The 17393-nt window shown below is 41.7% G+C and overlaps 1 protein-coding gene across 16 annotated transcripts in view; it reads right to left on the minus strand.

Moving 5' to 3' along the window:
- SCML4 (Scm polycomb group protein like 4) overlaps positions 1-17393 on the minus strand; it is a 164948-nt gene that overhangs the window by 98024 nt on the left and 49531 nt on the right. For 2 of the 16 annotated variants that reach the window (XM_049899619.1, XM_049899012.1), the window contains exon 1: positions 4065-4174. The exons of 13 other annotated variants lie outside the window; for them this stretch is intronic. The gene's annotated coding sequence lies outside the window, so the exon portion shown is untranslated. Of the gene's footprint in view, positions 1-4064; positions 4175-4220; positions 4269-17393 lie in introns of those variants that run through there. One more of the 16 variants, XM_049899445.1, reaches the window with a different exon arrangement.

Consider the following 17393-nt stretch of genomic DNA (forward strand, 5'->3'; position numbering starts at 1 on the left):
ACTCACTTTCTGGAAGTTTCTATTAGTAATTTTTGCTTTTTTAGTTGGCCTTTTGTTTTCTGGTTTTCTAATGATTTTGGCTCCTGAGCCACACAACTTCACTGGCCACTGTTTTAACATTCCACCTCCCCTCCCCCTGCCAAAAAAAAAACTATAACCAAAAGGTAAAAAGGACTTAAGCACCAAAATGTCAGAGAAGGTTGTTTCAGAGTTTAGAAGAATGTAGGTAAATGGATGGCAGACAGGGGTGATCCCACTGGACCCTGAGACAGCCAGTTCCCTGTCCTGACCTTCCTTGACATCACCTCCCTGCAGGCACATCCACCGAGGGACTAGATGGCAGCTGAGTTACTGCCCTTTCTCCAAAAATTTTTTCCACCTTCAAAACCCTTTAAAGACCTAGGTGTTGTCCAAAGACCTCCTATTCTTGAATATAGAATTTGATATAACCAAATACATAAATCACTGGAGAGCCATCAAAATTTTGGAGGCCTGCATGGTATTTCTCAGTTTCTCTGCTTTCAACAGAGAACTTCACGGAATGCAGACTACCTCAGTTTGGGTCAGATTTTTAAGCTGTCTTCAAGCAAAGGACTTTGGTACACATTAAAAGATTCTGTCTCTAAACCAAATCTGTTGCCATCAAGTCAATTCTGACTCATAGTGACCCTGTAGGACACGGTAGAAGTCCCCCATAGGGTTCCCAATGCTGTAATCTTTACGGAAGCAGACTGCCACATCTTTCTCCCAAGGAGCGACTGGTGGGTTCAAATTGCCAATCTTTCAGTTAGCAGTTGAGTGCTTTAATCACTGTGCTACCACAGCTCCTCAATTCTGTCCCTAGAACAGTCTAATCACCAAGTCCCTATGTCTCCAAATCATAACCTTCAAACCAAATCCTGACTTGGTATACAAAAAGGAAGCAATTTGCTGCTTCTTTCCCTAAGTGATCCTCTTCTTACCAAAACAAGGCTTGGTTAGAAATATTACAACTGAAACCAAGAGAAACTAAGGGCTGTTCTATGAATTTGGAGATGACATTTTACCTGTTATCCTTGCAAATCTAACAGATATAAACCAAGGTCCTGTATACTCATGCTTCATGAAGACAAAGATCAAGGAATTACCGAATCCAAAACCTACACTAATCCCATGGGGCCACTGAGTCAGCCAGGAATTATTTGGGGGCATTCTCCCATGTATCCACTCATTTATTCATGCAACAAATGTCTATTGAATGTGTGCTAAGTACCAAACACATTTGAATCACAGATGAGAATAAACGACTCATCTCTCAAGAAGCAGACAAGTAAAGAGGTGATAATAATATGTGAAATAGGTAGGATAACAGAGTTTATGTATGAAATGCTATGAGAATACCAAAGAGGAAAAAAATCAGTTCTTTTGGCAGGGTTGAAAGGGGTGGTGACAGGAAAAGCACAAGAAGGTAACATCACACCTAGGATTTTCCCAGGTAGAAGGGCAAGATAGGCAGCACAGAACAAGCTAAAAGCACAGAGCTGGGGAGGGAGGGGGTTGGTGCAGGCATGTTTGGTGGTGCATGTAGAAAGGATGGGCCAGTCAGACTGGAAGCAGGATACATGGCTTTCTGTTCTAAAGCAGTGAGAGGAGGTAGTTACAAGGTCCTCTAGTCTCCTGTTGCTGTAGTTAGTTGTCATTGGGTCAACTCCGACTCATGACCCATGGTACAACAGAGCAAAAAAGATGGTCCTGCACCATCTTCATGATAGTTGGTATGCTTCAGTCCATTGCTGTGACCACTCTTATTCTGAGTGCCTTCCAACCTAGGGATCTCATCTTCTAGCACTATATTGAACAATACTCTGTTGTGATCCGTATGGTTTTCATTTGCTAATTTTCAAATCACCAGGCCCTTCTTCCTAGCCTGTCTTAGTCTGAAAGCTCCACTGAAACCTATCTACCATAGATGACTCTGCTGGTATTTGTGAAATATTGGTGGCATAGCTTCCAGCATGCCACGTATGCCACTATCGTACAACAAACTGACATATGGGTGGTGGTCTAGTCTCCTGTTTTTTGTTGTTGGGTGGCGTCAAGTTGACACTGACTCATAGGGATCTTACGTATAACGGAACAAAATATTGCCCAGTCCTGCGCGATCCTCACAATCATTGCTATGTTTGAGCCCATTGTTGCAGCCACTGTGTCAACGCATTTCATTGAGCCTCTCCCTCCTTTTTGTATTTTGAGTGCCTTCCAACCTGAGGGGCTCATCTTCCAGCACTATATCAGACAATGTTCTGTTGTTTTGCATAAGATTTTCATTGGCTAATTTTTGAAGGCAGATCACCAGGCCTTATTTCCAGTCTATCTTAGTCTAGAAGTGCCGCTGAGCTATGTCTACCATGGATGACCCTACTACTATTCGCGATATCAGTGACATAGCTTCCAGCATCACAGTAACATGCAAGCCACCATGGTAAGACAAACTGACAGACTGAACTCTAATTTCTTTCTATTAACTGCATTGAATGGATTGCTGACCTTGAATACCTTAATACTTTTTCATTGTCATTTCAAAATACAACAGGAATCCTATTTTCTCTTGTTTTGGGGCACCACGTTGAATTCACTGTAAACCAATATCTCTGTTGTCATTCTTCTTCTTCCAGCAGCCTCCTACACACCCTGATAGCCACAGCTCCACAGGCTGGCTAGGGCTGAATATTAGGTGGTTTCCAATGATAAGGATGCACTTTAACATCTATCTAAAATCCAGCCATTCTCCAAGGTGGTCCAAACCTCTTGCTTCAGAGACCCACACATCGAGCTCTCACTTCTCTCAACTCATTCACCATCTATTGCCTGCACCACCGGTTTCAACCTTTGATTGAATGATGGTTTCTATAGTTTTCTCATTTTTTTTTTTAATGCACACAAATGATTCCTATACATTCCTGGAGGCTGGGGGTCATGTTTCATCTGTCACTTCTGCTCATCCTAGCACCTGGTACAATGTTGCACCCACAGGGAGTGCTCAGCAAATGACTTTGCACCTGGCACCTGTGCCTGTGGCAACACCATTCACCAGGGACCCTGCCCATTCTACCTAAGCTAATGGCCCACAGCCAGACTAAGAGGTGTGCCTTCATATTTTTTAATTTTGGGTAGAAATATATCAATGTAATAAAAAGTTTTGATGTTCCACAAAACTTCATACCATAGGAAAAATAGGGACAGCAGGGACAGCAATAGAACCTGTTAAATCCCGAAAATGAATTCCTCTAATACACTTTCTTCCCCAATTTTGACATTAAAATTGGCCCAACAGCAGCCAAAGCCAATGCTCATGTGCACTCCTACCACTCAAATTTTGCCCCTGATACCATTCTCCACTATGAATAAAATCAGGACTCTTCCAAGACAGCTGACTTCATATCTTGGGAACAGAGAAAGTTCAGGATTAGCTTGTAACATCTTATTATTCCCAGGACAAGGATGCTTTCAAGAATATCAGGAGTGGTGCTAAGAGGACAAAGAACCAAGTTGTGACAATTTGTGAATTGATAATAATAATAACAATAATAATATAGTGAATTTAAATAAAGTAAGCTTATGAAAGTTGAGTTTATTATGATACTCAAAAGATTTAGACAAGGTGTAACTGTTTTAACACGACAGAAGGATGACTATAATAAACTATATTTTTGTTGATCTTAATAAGTATGGAAAGATTATATATAAGTATTTTGTTTCTTCAATTAAGTACTGATATGCACTTGTGTAAGTAGAGGAGGATGAATACAAAGAAATTGTAAATAAGCCAACTTGTTCTGGAAAACTAGGAGCTCTGACCCAAGAATAGAAAGGACTGGTTAGCGCCAGTTGTCCCATATAATTACCAAGTAGAAAGAGAGCTCAACAGAAAATTCAAAGGTGATAAATTCACCAAATGTCTAGAGAGGAGATGTAATGTGCAGACTTGATCCTTCATCCCCTAGGAGATGAAACTTCTAGATGTGCCTACTAAGTTAACCGACACCTGGAGGCCCAGAATCCTCCTCTCCACAGGTGGAACTCACAGCTCTGTTGTTGATTGGGGGTGTAGAGAGCTTCCTGGATCCTTGCAATCAACCATCTGCTGTAAGGGCAGGCTCTAAAAATCCATCAAAGTCCATTCCACTCTTGGCTGACCCTATGAAAGCTACTCCCCTCCAATGCTGGAGCCTTTCCTATACCCAGTAAAGGTGCAGCAGCCACGGTGATAGAGAGCCAAGATTTGTATACTGAAAGAGAGAGAGGAAAGATACATAAAGCACAATCAGTGAATACACAGTGAAGTCGGAAAACACCCATTCCAACCTGCAGGATTTGGAAAAACTTCAGAATATTTGCATGCAAGAATGATAAGCACATCACAGAGGTATAAATAATTTACTGGATGGGCTGCCACCCAGCCATACATTAAATCTACCTATTTGCTGAGGCCTGTCAGTCCCCACAGCCAGCACAGGAAGAGGAGGGAAGCCAGCTTCTAGCTCCAGCACTGCTATCTGGGTCCTATAGCCTAGAGCTGCTTCTTGGAAGGCAAATCTCAGACAGCAAGAGCAAACTGGTGTCAGGCTTGAGAGTGCCTGGCCATACCACCTCCTCATTTCAGGTGGCCATCTCTTCTTCTTAAATCAAGTCCCTCCCACTGACAGGCCTTACCCCTCAGGTGACATCCTTATGGAAGACAGCCCTCTGGGCCTGTTCCCTCAGCTCCATTCCTCACCTTCCCCTGCACTTCTCTGTATCAGAGGAGGGCTGGCCCCCTAAAATGTTTCCCCTGGTTCCCATGATAGCTGGATGCTGGCTGGGTTTGCCTAATGGAAGGCCTGAGTTTGAAGAGTGGGGACTGGGACTGGGTGAAAAAAGGGAATCAAATCCCCCTCTCTCTTTGCTTTGCTAGGTGTCTTCCAGGAGCTAAAGCTCCTCTGTGGCTCACAAGGTCTTAGCCTCTACAGGCTGACCTGGCCCCGGCTTCTGCAACATTACTTCCTTCCTTTGCCCGTCTAGCCCAGCGGTGGCCACAGCTACAGGGATTGTGGCTAATTTCCCAGTCTCCTGTTTTGGCTCTTCTATTACTGTGGGATCATTTCCCTGCGTTAAATACCGAATGCTTTAAATACTAAAGAGATTTGTTACTTAGACCCAACAGATACACGTGGAAAGAGTGGCACCTGTCTGCCTTTTAGACAAATCAGTTTATGACCCAGTAGAATGGGAAACCTTGTAAGAAAGACTCATTTGGGAGTTCTTATCTTTTCTGCTGTTTCAACAGATGTTGTTGTTGTTATTTTTGGCTGCCGTAGAGTCGGCCTCTGATTCATGGCAACCCCATGCACAAAGAAATGAAATGCTGCCTGGCCCTGTGCTATCCCTATGATCAGTTGCAGATAGAACCGTTGTGATCCATAGGGTTTTCACCGGCTGATTTTCAGACATAGATCACAAGGTCTTTCTCCCTAGTTCATCTTAGCCTGAAAGCTCTCCTGGAACTTGTTCAGCATCATAGCAACACGCAAGCCTCCACTGACAGATGGGTGGTGGCTGCACATGAGGTGCATTGGCTGGGAATCAAACCCAGATCTCCCACATGAAGGCGAGAATTCTACCATTGAACCACCAAGACTGTCCTCATAGATGAGAAACTAAGATCCAGAGAGGTTGTACAAGATCCCCTATTAGTAAAGGCAGAACTCAGATTCCACCCCAGGACTCTTGATACTAGTCCTTACTTACAGCTGCCACTATGGATCAGCCCTGGATAGGATGTGAGGAGCAGGAGATAGAGCTGGCTAGAAGGACAGGGGGCACCTGAGCCCTGAAGCCACATCTCCATATCTCTGTAGGTATAAAGACAGGCACTGGCACTAGCTTTAGGTGGCATAACATAACCCAATGAACTACTGAGCATGTGATGATGGATCAAAAAAAACCCACTGGCATCAAGTCAGTTCCAACTCATATCAACCCTATAGGTGGATAGAAGAGCACAATTATTTAGTCAGTGCCTACGACATACAGAACTAATGCATATATGTTTTAAAGAATTATTTAAGAGTAGTTGCAGAGAGCAGTAAGACAAAGCTTGCTGGAAGATGCTTATCTCTGCTAGGCGGCGGCAGCCCCCAACTTTCTGTCACTCAGTCTCTGACATGCATTCTACAGTGTAAGGAAAGGCATTTTATAGGACAGCTACAAGTATTTCTTTTTTTTTTTTTGCAAACCACTATTTCCTGTTTTGTTCTCTATTTATACTCTACATTTCGTTTTGAGAAAGCACTGGTGGTTTGATGTTTTGGTTGTTTCTAGTTCAATCTTTATCTACAAAGCAAGCGCTCTTTTCAAGATGATTTTTTGTAATATAAACCGACTGTGGACCTAGACGCTTTTAAAAGTTTCCTAAGAAAGGTTCTTAAACCTTAAACAACAAGATTCAAAAAACACAAATCACAACTCTCTAAGTCAACACTTGAGAGTGGGAATCTGCTTATGAGTCTTGGGGGGTTGTGAATTTCTCAGGAATTTCACACAGGGTTCTTTAGACAGCAAACTTTCCAACACAAACATTGTCACACAGGTTTTCAGGCACATAGTTATCTAGCCTGAAGTATAGAAACGTGTAGCTATGACATCATCAGATTTCTCTTTGCAAAATACTTATTAAGCATTGAAGTATCCAAGGCATTTTGTTAGGGTTACATCATGAGATGTAGCAACCCACTGTTTGCCCTCAAAGAACTCACTGTTTAAGAAAGGCACACCACTTTGGACTCATATGAACAGGGTATAGTGGTCAGCAGAAAATAAACACGAAAACAACACAGGAGCCAACGTCCTCAACTCTCATGCAGGTCAAAGACAGATGCATTTTGGGGGAGGGAGGCAAGATCAAGTGCCGAGTTACATTGAAACTGATTTTGTTGTTCCATGTTGCGTAGCTGAAAGCTTTGCTTTCCCAATAGACAAGGGCCATGGTCAAGGGGCTGGGTGAGGGGTAGGTGGTCAGAGGCCAGCAAACAAGGAACAGGAGAGCCAGCTTTCAGTGGCAGTTCTGTCATAAAGTGGCATTGTGACTTTTGAGCATCGATGTCCTTACATGTCAAATGGAGACACCAGTACTTGCCTGCTCCACCTCACCAGGCTGCCGTGAGCATCAGTGAGAAAATGACCACGAGAGCCTGAAGTTTTCTAAAGCCCTGTATGATATAAATCATTATTGTTCCCTAACAAATCATTCTTGTCTTTTTCTCTCTGTTGAGAACAGGGAGTCCATAGGAACTTTCTTTCCTGACCAACCTGTTTTTAGTGTGCCCAAAGACAACACACAACAAGCAAAATAAAATACACCCAAACACATCCAGAGAACACCACATTGTTCATATCTTCCTGAGACCATCCCCTTAGTCCTGTATCTAATCCTAGCTATGCCATCCTCGGGGGGGGGGGGGGGGAGCGGCAAGTGGTGGTTCAGTGGTGGAATTCTCTCCTTCCATGTGGGAGACATGAGTTTGATTCCCAACAAACGCACCTCATGCACAGCCACCTCCCATCTGTCACTGCAGGCTTGCATGTCGCTACGATGCTAAACAGGCTTCATATGAGCTTCCAGACTAAGATGGACTAGGAATAAAGGCCTAGCATCTACTTCTGTTTCATTCCACTGTGCATGGGGTCACCATAAATCAGGGGTGGACTCCATGGTAGCTAACAACAACAACAGCAGGGGGGTGAGGGTGCTAATGACACCCTGCCACTGGGAGGAGCTTCAGGGTCTCTTGAAAGCTCTGAGGCTGGGAGGCAAAGCTGGGTGCTGAGTGCTGGCGCTGTCACCACCCACCATCTATGCACATAATCACTGCAAACAGTTCTCTCTCCTCTGTTAGCCAACAAAAGGAAAGCCCCAGGGTCTTCAAATATTAGGAACACAAACTGTGGTAGGGCTTGTGGATGGCATGGATGAAGGGAAGGGGAGGCTGGAGAAAAGAATGCGGAAAACTTCCGCAAACTTTTTTTCTCTAACTTAAAGGAATGAAAACAAAATATAGTCTTCATTTGCATCTGATCACCAAGAATCGTACAGGCTTCTCAGCTGTCTAAAGTACAGCCACACTGGGGCCATTGTCTCTAGGGACGTCTAGCTCAATTGGTATAACATAGTTTATAAAGAAAATGTTCTATATCCTACTTTGGTGAGTAGCATCTGGAGTCTTAAGAGCTTATAAGGAGCCATCTATGATACTTCAGTGGAGCAAGGGAGAATGAAGAAAACAAAAGACACAACAGAAAGATTAGTCCAAAGGACTAATGGACCACAACTACCACAGTCTCCACCAGACTGAGTCCAGTACAACTTGAATGGTCCCTTCCCAAGAGAAGGAATGACCGTCCCTCTCCAAACCTTCCCATTCTGATCAGACAGTCTCAGGAGGAGGGGAAAGAAGCAGAGAGCTTACAGGTCGCCACACCTCCTTGAATCCTACCCCTAAATTCTCACTCACCATCTCCCCCCCCACCCCCCACCCCACACACACAGGCGTGTTCCCTGCCAGGGATCCTACTGATGTCACGTCCCGTGATGTCGACCACAGTTTCCCAATCTCCAAAGAATGGCTACGAGCCTGGTGCACACTGACGAGACACCAGAAATAAAGCAGGCAGCCGTCTCACACATACCCAGTCCAGATAAGGAGGTGTGACCGAGAACCACAAAGACAGAGGTGGATTAACCAGTAAGCAAGGTACCACAGGCTTACTATGTGCCAGGCATTGTGCCAAGCTCTGAGGTCCAGAGTGGTGTCAGGACAAACACGCAAACAGAACGGCCTTGCAGGAGACAGGAATGCCTGGTCCACCACCCGCCCTCCATACTTACTGCTGAAGCCTGCAAGAAAAGTCTCACACAAGCCAAAGCACACAACAAGCCAAGATTCACAAAAAGCACTCAGGAAAACAAACAGGGATGTGTTGGGTTGATTTTTTGCTTTTAGAGCAAGAAGAATGTAGATGGAACTAGCCTACTGCTTAGAGTAGGCTTAGGAGGGAGCAAGTGATAGTGAGACGGCTGAACTGCTTAGGGTCTGTTTTGCTTCTGTTTAGTGCAGAAATGGGAAGGATCCCAACCTGGAAGTGGCAGAGCACACGAGAGAGGATGGCAGCTGGGAACCATTGCTGTAGAGCAGATTCCAACTCATGGCAACCCCATGAGTTACGGAGTAGAACAGTGCTCCATAGGGTTTTCTTGGCTGTAATCTTCATGGAAGCAGATCCCCAGGCCTTTCTTCCAGAGTTGCTGCAGGTTCAAACCACCAACCTTTAAGCTAGTTGTTGTTGTTTTGGGATGCCATGGAGTCAATTTTGACTCATAGTGACCCCGTGCGACAGAGTGGAACTGCCCCGTAGGCTTTCCTAGGCTGTTATCTTTATGGGAGCAGATTGCCAGGCCTTTCTCCTGTGGAGCTGCTGGGTGGGTTCCAACTGCCAACCTTTTTGAGTGTTTAATCATTGCACCATCAAGGCTTTTTTTTAGCTTAGTAGTCAAATGAAAACTATTTTTCGCCACCTGGGGAGGTTAAAAAAAAAAAAAAACCCATTCCCGTCGAGTTGATTCCAACTCATAGCGATCCCATAGGACAGAGTAGAACTGCCCCACAGAGTTTCCAAGAGGCAGAGATATTTGACAGCAGCTGAGCTCTTTAATGAGCTCAAATCTCTCCATGCTCAGACAAATGGCACCCTAGAGTGCAACAGGGGTTTACAGGAATGGTCTCAGAGCTGCTGTTGGAATCTTTTTGAGAAACCATGAAAAAGAGTAAAGTCCTAGAAGAACAAAGAGGGGCATATTTTATCCCAATTTTTAAAGCAGGTTGGATATTGGAAAATAAATGTAAACAATCAGTTACAAAACTGATTATTAAACAAGCTGGTAAGCTCTTATAAAAGAATGTGGTAATGACTAATATTGTGATATTGACTCCCTAAGAAAAAATTCCCTTAAAATTTAAGGCTTAGTTTAACTAGATGTACTTTGAGTAGGAGGAGAGAGTTGGGTTGGAAATCAGAGTAATGCTAGAGACAAGGGCTGTCAAAGGCATTGACAAATTTTCCCAAGATCATTTAATGGATTAGACAGTGAGGTATGAGTGGAAGTTTAATAATGTTGGGTAGAATCATAACTAATGAGAAAACACCCAGGTTACAGACTGCATTATTAATGATTTGACACCAATCTGTAGGTTGTCTCTAGTGGCATGCCACAGGTCTCTGGTTTGGGCTATATTCTCCCAATGACGTGGATAAAGATTTGGAAGGCAGCCCTATCGAATAGACAGATTACACGGTATGGGAGGGCCAGTCATTGCTATAGGTGATAGAATCAAGGTTCAAAATCTCTTAGGCTGGGTAGACCAAATCAATCAAATGAAAGTTTAAAAAGATAACCAGTTAACCAGTTAACATCGAGTCGACTCCAGCTCGTGACAACACCACTTATGTCAGAGTGGAACTGTGATCTATCAGGTTTTCAGTGGCTGGTTTTTTGGAAGTAGATGGCCAGATCCAAGCAATCAAATGAAATTTGGAAAGATAAAGTAGCTAAAATAGCACACAGAAGCACAGGAGAGATTTGACAGGAAAGGCTTCCTATGTGAAAAAGATTTAAGAATTTTAGTTGGCTACAAGCCCTATTTAGACTATGGAGTGGGCCATTTTATCAAAAAGCCCATGAAAACATAGATATATAGTGTCTAGGTCAAGGGAAGCGATAACTCCATTGTCCACAAAACATCTGGTGTTTTACATTCATTTCTGTGGGCAAGAATTAAAATAAATATTGAAATCCAAAAGGAGAGAAGAAAGTCACGTGGAAACTTCCATTTGTGGAGCAGCTGAAATAACCGAGGACATTCAGCCTGGAGAAGGAATACTATTCCATATGACACCATAAGACAGAAGCAGGATGTGGCAAGCAGTGTCCAAGATGGCTCTCAATGATCTCACCTCTTTGTAGTCCTTTTTCACATTGTATCAAGAATTTAAATTAAATTATTAATTAAACAGATGATTACTTAGAATACTCGTTATCTAAGACGCAGTCTGTTTCACAAAAGTGTGAAAGCAATGGCTAATGTGCTTCCTTACACCGGCTGCGACTGTGCTCCACAGGGTTTAGAATGGCTGATTTTTCAAAAACAGATCGCCAGGCCTTTCTTCCGAGGTGCCTCTGGGTAGACACGAACCTCCAATCTTTCAGTTAGCATATTCATACTTGGAATACTACTCAGCAATGAAAAGAAATGAACTACTGAAATATTAACAATCTGTTAATCTGGTCACTTGTTGATGGACGTTTGCATTGTTTCCAGTTTTAAGCTCTTTTGAATAAATCTGATAAAAACATTCATGTACAAATCTTTCATGGACAAACCTTTTTAAATTCTCTTGAGTAAATACCTAGGAGTGTAATTGTTGGATCATATGGTAGGTTTATGGTTAACTTTAGTCCCTGGGTGGCACAAGCAGTTTGCAACTGGCTGCTAACTGAAAGGTTGGCTATTCAAACCCACCCAGCAGCACCCTGGAAGAAAGGCTTGGTGATCTTCATCTGCAAAGATTACTGTTGTTGTTAGATGCCATCAAGTTGGTTCTGACTCATAGCGACTCTATGTACAACAGAACAAAATACTGCCCTGTCCTGCACTACCCTCATAATCACTATGTTTGAGCCCATTGTTGCAGCCACTGTGTCAGTCCAACTGGTTGAGGGTCTTCATTTTTTTCCTGACCCTCTACATTACCAAGCATGATGTCCTTCTCCAGGGACTGGTCCCTCCTGACAACATGTCCAAAGTAAGTGAGATGAAGTCTTTCCATCCTCGCTTCTGAAGTGCATTCTGGCTGTACTGCTTCCAAGACAGATTTAATGTTCTCCTGGCAGTCCACTGTATACTCAATATTCTTCACCAGCATCATAATTTAAAGGCATCAGTTCTTCGGTCTTCCTTATTCATTGACCAGCTTTTGCATGCATATGAGGTGATTGAAAATACCATGGCTTGGGTCAGGTGCACCCTGGTACTCAAAGTGACATCTTTGCTTTTTAATAGGTAAAGAGGTCTTTTGCAGCAGGTTTGCCCAATGCAATTCATCTTTTGATTTCTTGACTGCTGCTTACATGGGTGTTAATCATGGATTCAAAGTAAAAAGAAATCTTTGACAACTTTAGTATTTTCTCTATTTATCATGATGTTGCTTATCGGTCCAGTTGTGAGGATTTTTGTTTTCTTTATGTTGAGATATAATCCATACTGAATGCTGTAGTCCTTGATTTTCATCAGTAAGTGCTTCAAGTCCTCTTTACTTTCAACTACCAAGGTTGTGTCATAGGCATATCACAGGTCGTTAATGAGTTTTCCTCCAATCCTGATGCTGAGTTCTTCTTCATTTAGTCCAGCTTCTCAGATTATTTGCTCAGTATACAGATTGAATAAGTATGGTGAAAGAATACAACCCCAATGCACACCCTTCCTGATTCTAAACCCCGAAGTATCCCCTTGTTCTATTCCTCTTGGTCTATGTACAGGTTCTGCATGAGCAGAACACAATTAAGTGTTCTGGAATTCCCATTCTCCCCAATGCTATTCATGATTTGTTATGATCCACACAGTTGAATGCCTTTTCATAGTCAATAAAACACAGGTAAATATCTTTCTGGTATTCTCTACTTTCAGCCAAGATCCATCTGATATCAGTAATGATATCCCTCATTCCCCATTCTCTTCTGAATCCAGCTTGAATTTCTGGTAGTTTTCTGTCAATGTATTGCTGCAACCATTTTTGAATCACCTTCAACAAAATTTAACCCACGTGTGATAATAATGATATTGTTCGATAATTTATACATTCAGTTGGATCACCTTTCTCTGAAATGGGCACAAATATGGATCTCTTCCAGTCAGTTGGCCAGGAAGCTGTCTTCCAAATTTCTTGGCATAGACAAGTGAGCACTTCCAGCATTGCATTTGTTTGAAACATCTCAGTTGGTATTCTGTCAATTCCTGGAGCCTTGTTTTTCACCAGTGCCTTTGGTGCCCCTTAAACTTCTTTCTCTAATACTATCAGCTCTTGATCATATGCTACCCCCTGAAATGGCTGTATGTTGACCAATTCTTTTTGGAACAGTGACTCTGGGTATTCCTTCCATCTTTTTTTTTTTTTTTTATTAACTTTTATTGAGCTTCAAGTGAACGTTTACAAATCAAGTCAGTCTGTCACATATAAGTTAATATACATCTTACTCCTTACTCCCATTCGCTCTCCCCCTAATGAGTCAGCCCTTCCAGTCTCTCCTTTCGTGAAAACTTTGGCAGCCTCCAACTCTCTCTATCCTCCCATCCCCCCTCCAGACAGGAGATGCCAACACAGTCTCAAGTGTCCACCTGATATTATTAGCTCACTCTTCATCAGCATCTCTCTCCCACCCACTGTCCAGTCCCTTTTATGTCTGATGAATTGTCTTCGGGAGTGGTTCCCGTCCTGTGCCAACAGAAGGTTTGGGGACCATGACCGCCGGGATTCCTCTAGTCACATCCAGACCATTAAGTATGGTCTTTTTATGAGAATTTGGGGTCTGCATCCCACTTATCTCCTGCTCCCTCAGGGGTTCTCTGTTGTGCTCTCTGTCAGGGCAGTCATCGATTGTGGCCGGGCACCAACTAGTTCCTCTGTTCTCAGGATAATGTAGGTCTCTGGTTCATGTGGCCCTCTCTGTCCATCTTCTTTTGATTTATCCTGCTTCCTCAATATTTTGCCCATAGAATCCTTCAATATTGCAACTAGAGGCTTGAACTTCAGTTCCTTCAGCTTGAGACATGCTGAGTGTGTTCTTCACTTTTGGTTTTCTAACTCCAAGTCATGTCATTATAACACCTTATTTTGTCTTCTCGAGACACCCTTTGAAATCTTCTGTTCAGCTCTTTTACTTCAATATTGCTTTCATTCACTTTAGCTACTCTACATTTAAGAGCATGTTTTCAGTCTTTTTTGACATCCAATTTGGTCTTTTCTTTCTATTTTTAATGACCTTTCTCTTTCTTCAAATATTATAACTTTGATGTAATCTCATAGCTCGTCTGGTCTTTAGTCATCAGCCTTTAATGTGCCAAACTTATTCTTGAGATGGTCTCTAAATGCAGGTGGGATATACTCAAGGTCCTACTTTGGCTCTTATGGACTTGTTTTAATTTTCTTCATCTTCAACTTAAATTTGCATATGAGCAATCAAAGCAACCCCTGGCCTTATTCTGACTGATGATATTGAGCTTTTCCATCATCTCTTTCCACAGATGTAGTTGATTTGATTTCTGTGTATTCCATCCAGTGAGGTCCGTGAGTACAGTCACCATTTATGTTGTTGAAAAAAAGTATTTTCAACAAATAAGTCATTGGTCTTGCCAAATTCTATTATGGGATTTCCAGCATTGTGTCTATCACCAAGACCATATTTTCCACCTGCAGAACCTTCTTCTTCATTTCCAACTTTGGCATTCCAATCACCAGTTAATATCAATGCATCTTGATTGCATGTTTAATAAATTTCAGACTGCAGAAGTTGGTTAAAAAAAAAAAAATCTTCAATTTCTTCATCTTTCAGATTAGAGGTTGGTGCATAGATTTGAATAATCGTCATATTAACTGGTCTTCCTTGTATGCAGGTGGATATTATCCTGTCACTAACAACATTATACTTCAGAATAGATCTTGAAATCTTCTTTTTGACAATTAATGCAACACTCTTCCTCTTCAATTTGTCATTCCCAGTGTAGTAGATTGTCCAATTCAAAATGACCAATATCAGTTCATTTCAGCTCAGTAATGGCTAGGATATAGATCTTTATATGTTCCAATTCATTTTTGATGATTTTCAATTTTCCTTCATTCTTACTTCACGCAAAGATTACAGCCAAGAAAACCCTACAGAGCAGTTCTACTCTGTAACACTTGGAGTCACCATGAGTCAAAATTGACATGACAGCAATGGGTTTGATTTTTCTTTTTTTTAAAAAGCTCAACTTTATAAGAAACTGTCAAAAAAATTTTCCAGGAGTTGTGTACCATCTTCACTCCCACCAGCAATGTAAGATACAGCCATTGCCCTATATTCTCACCATTATTGGTGTCCTCAGTATAACCATCCCAAGGAATGGCTTTTAATTTGCATTTCTTGATGACTTTTTAGAGATGTTGAGCACCTTTTTACATGTTTATTGGCCACTGATATTATCTTCTGTTTAAAGTGTCTGTTCAAGTCTTTTGTCCAGATTTTTATTGGGTTGTTTGTCTTTTTTTATTATTGAGCTATAGGGGTTTACATATTTTAGATACATGTTCTTTGTCAAATATACATACTGCAAAACTTTCCTGTTCGTCTTTAACTTATCTATTCACTCTCTAGTGTCTTTTGATGAGCAGAAGTTTTTTATTTTGATGAAGTCCAATATAACAACCTTTTCCTTTATGATTAGTGGGTTTTGTGCCTCCTCTAAGAAATCTTTCCCATCCCAAGATCATAAAGATATTCTCTTAGGTTTTCTTCTAATTTAGAAGCTTTGTGGTTTCAACAATTACTATTTAAGGTCTATGATCCATCTCAAATTAATTTTTGTGTATGATGTGAGATAGGGTTCAGGGTTCATTTTCCACCATACAGATATCTAGTCATTTCAGAATGATTTGTGGAATCATGGGTGGGTGCCAAATTTTGTAAAATGCTTTGTCTCTGTCTATTAAGATGATAAACCCCCCTTGGTCATGAGGTATTATCCGTTTTATAAATTGATTGATTTGTTTTGCTAATAATTTCTTAAGGACTTTTGCATCCACTTCATGAGGATATTGGTTTATAATTTTCTTTTCTTATAATGTCCTTGTTAAGATTGATGACAGGCTTGTGCCGACCTCAGTAAACAAGATGGGAAATGTTTCCTCCTTTATTTTCTAAAAGAGCTAGTATAAGACTCATTTATTCCTTAAATGTTTGATAGATCTCACCAGTGAAGCTATCTGAGTCTGAGGTTCTATATGTGGGAAAGTTTTTAATTGTAAAATTAATTTATTTAACAGACAGAGGACTATTCCAGTTTTCCATTTCATCTTGTGTCAGATTTAGTAAACTGTACTTTTTCAAAGAATTTGTTTGTTGAATTTGTTAGCATAAATTGTTCATGAGACTTACTCATTATAATTGTAATATTTGTAGAATCTATATAGATGTCCCATCTTTCATTCCCTTACTAATAATTTGTGTATTTTGTGGATCAGTATTCAGAGGTCCTGGCAGTGTTTACTAGAGAGGAGGGCTGTTCTCTGGTTCAGCAGCAAGGGCTCTTCAACTTCTGTCATCATGTTCTCTACACAGACAGAGGTCTGGATCTCAGACTTGCAGGAGTCCCCTCCTCTGAATTTCTAAGTTCCTTCATTGTTTACTTTTCCTTCAGCCTTAGGTGTAGTTGCTTCTCTCTATATTTACTATCTCTGTATACCTTAGAGAAGCCCTAGTGGCACAGTGGTTAAGAGCTTGGCTGCTAACCAAAACGTCAGCAGTTCAAATCCACCAGCTGCTCCTTGGAAACCCTATGTGGCAGTTCTACCCTGTCATGTAGGATTGCTATGAGTCAGAATCTGTTAGACAGCAAACAGTTTGGTTTTGGGGTTTGGTATACCTTAGAATTCCCTGTTACCTCTGTCAGTAGTTAACCACCTTTTACCTACTTGGCAATTTTCTATACTAAATTTCTCCTGTTCAAATTGCTGGTATGATATAGGTCTTCTAACTGAACCTGAGAGTCTTGCAGATTTCAATCCCTCTCACCAGCACACACCATCATTTAAAGCTCGACTGATTTCTTCTTATAAATTTTCTCTGTCTCTGGCAGGCCCACTCTTCCATTCCACATCCAGGCCACACTTTGACTGCTCCCCAGACAGCACTATCTTTGCACATACTTTTCCCAACTTCTAGAATCTCTTCCCCACTTCCCTTCTCTGTCCCGGCATACTCAAAGTCATCCATCAAAACAGCTCAGAGGGCATCTCCTTGGAAAAACTTCCCACTCCTCCATGTACCTATACTTGCCCACTCCCCGGGTATGGAAGCTATACCTCTCTGCTACACCTCAGAAGAACTCATTTCTCTCTGGAATATAGTTCATCAAGGTTTCCTTGCATCTTCACTCTCTCTAGTCTCATAGAAAAGTGTGGGTTTTATTTTTCCAGGTTTTTCTTGTTGCTTACATAGGTCCAACAGTCTTACATCCTTCTGCATCCTAACTGGAAGCAGAAACCTCTAGATATTCATATATGCAAGGAGA

Source organism: Elephas maximus, chromosome 1 (genome assembly GCF_024166365.1).
Source record: "Elephas maximus indicus isolate mEleMax1 chromosome 1, mEleMax1 primary haplotype, whole genome shotgun sequence".
Classification (NCBI taxonomy): Eukaryota; Metazoa; Chordata; class Mammalia; order Proboscidea; family Elephantidae; genus Elephas; species Elephas maximus.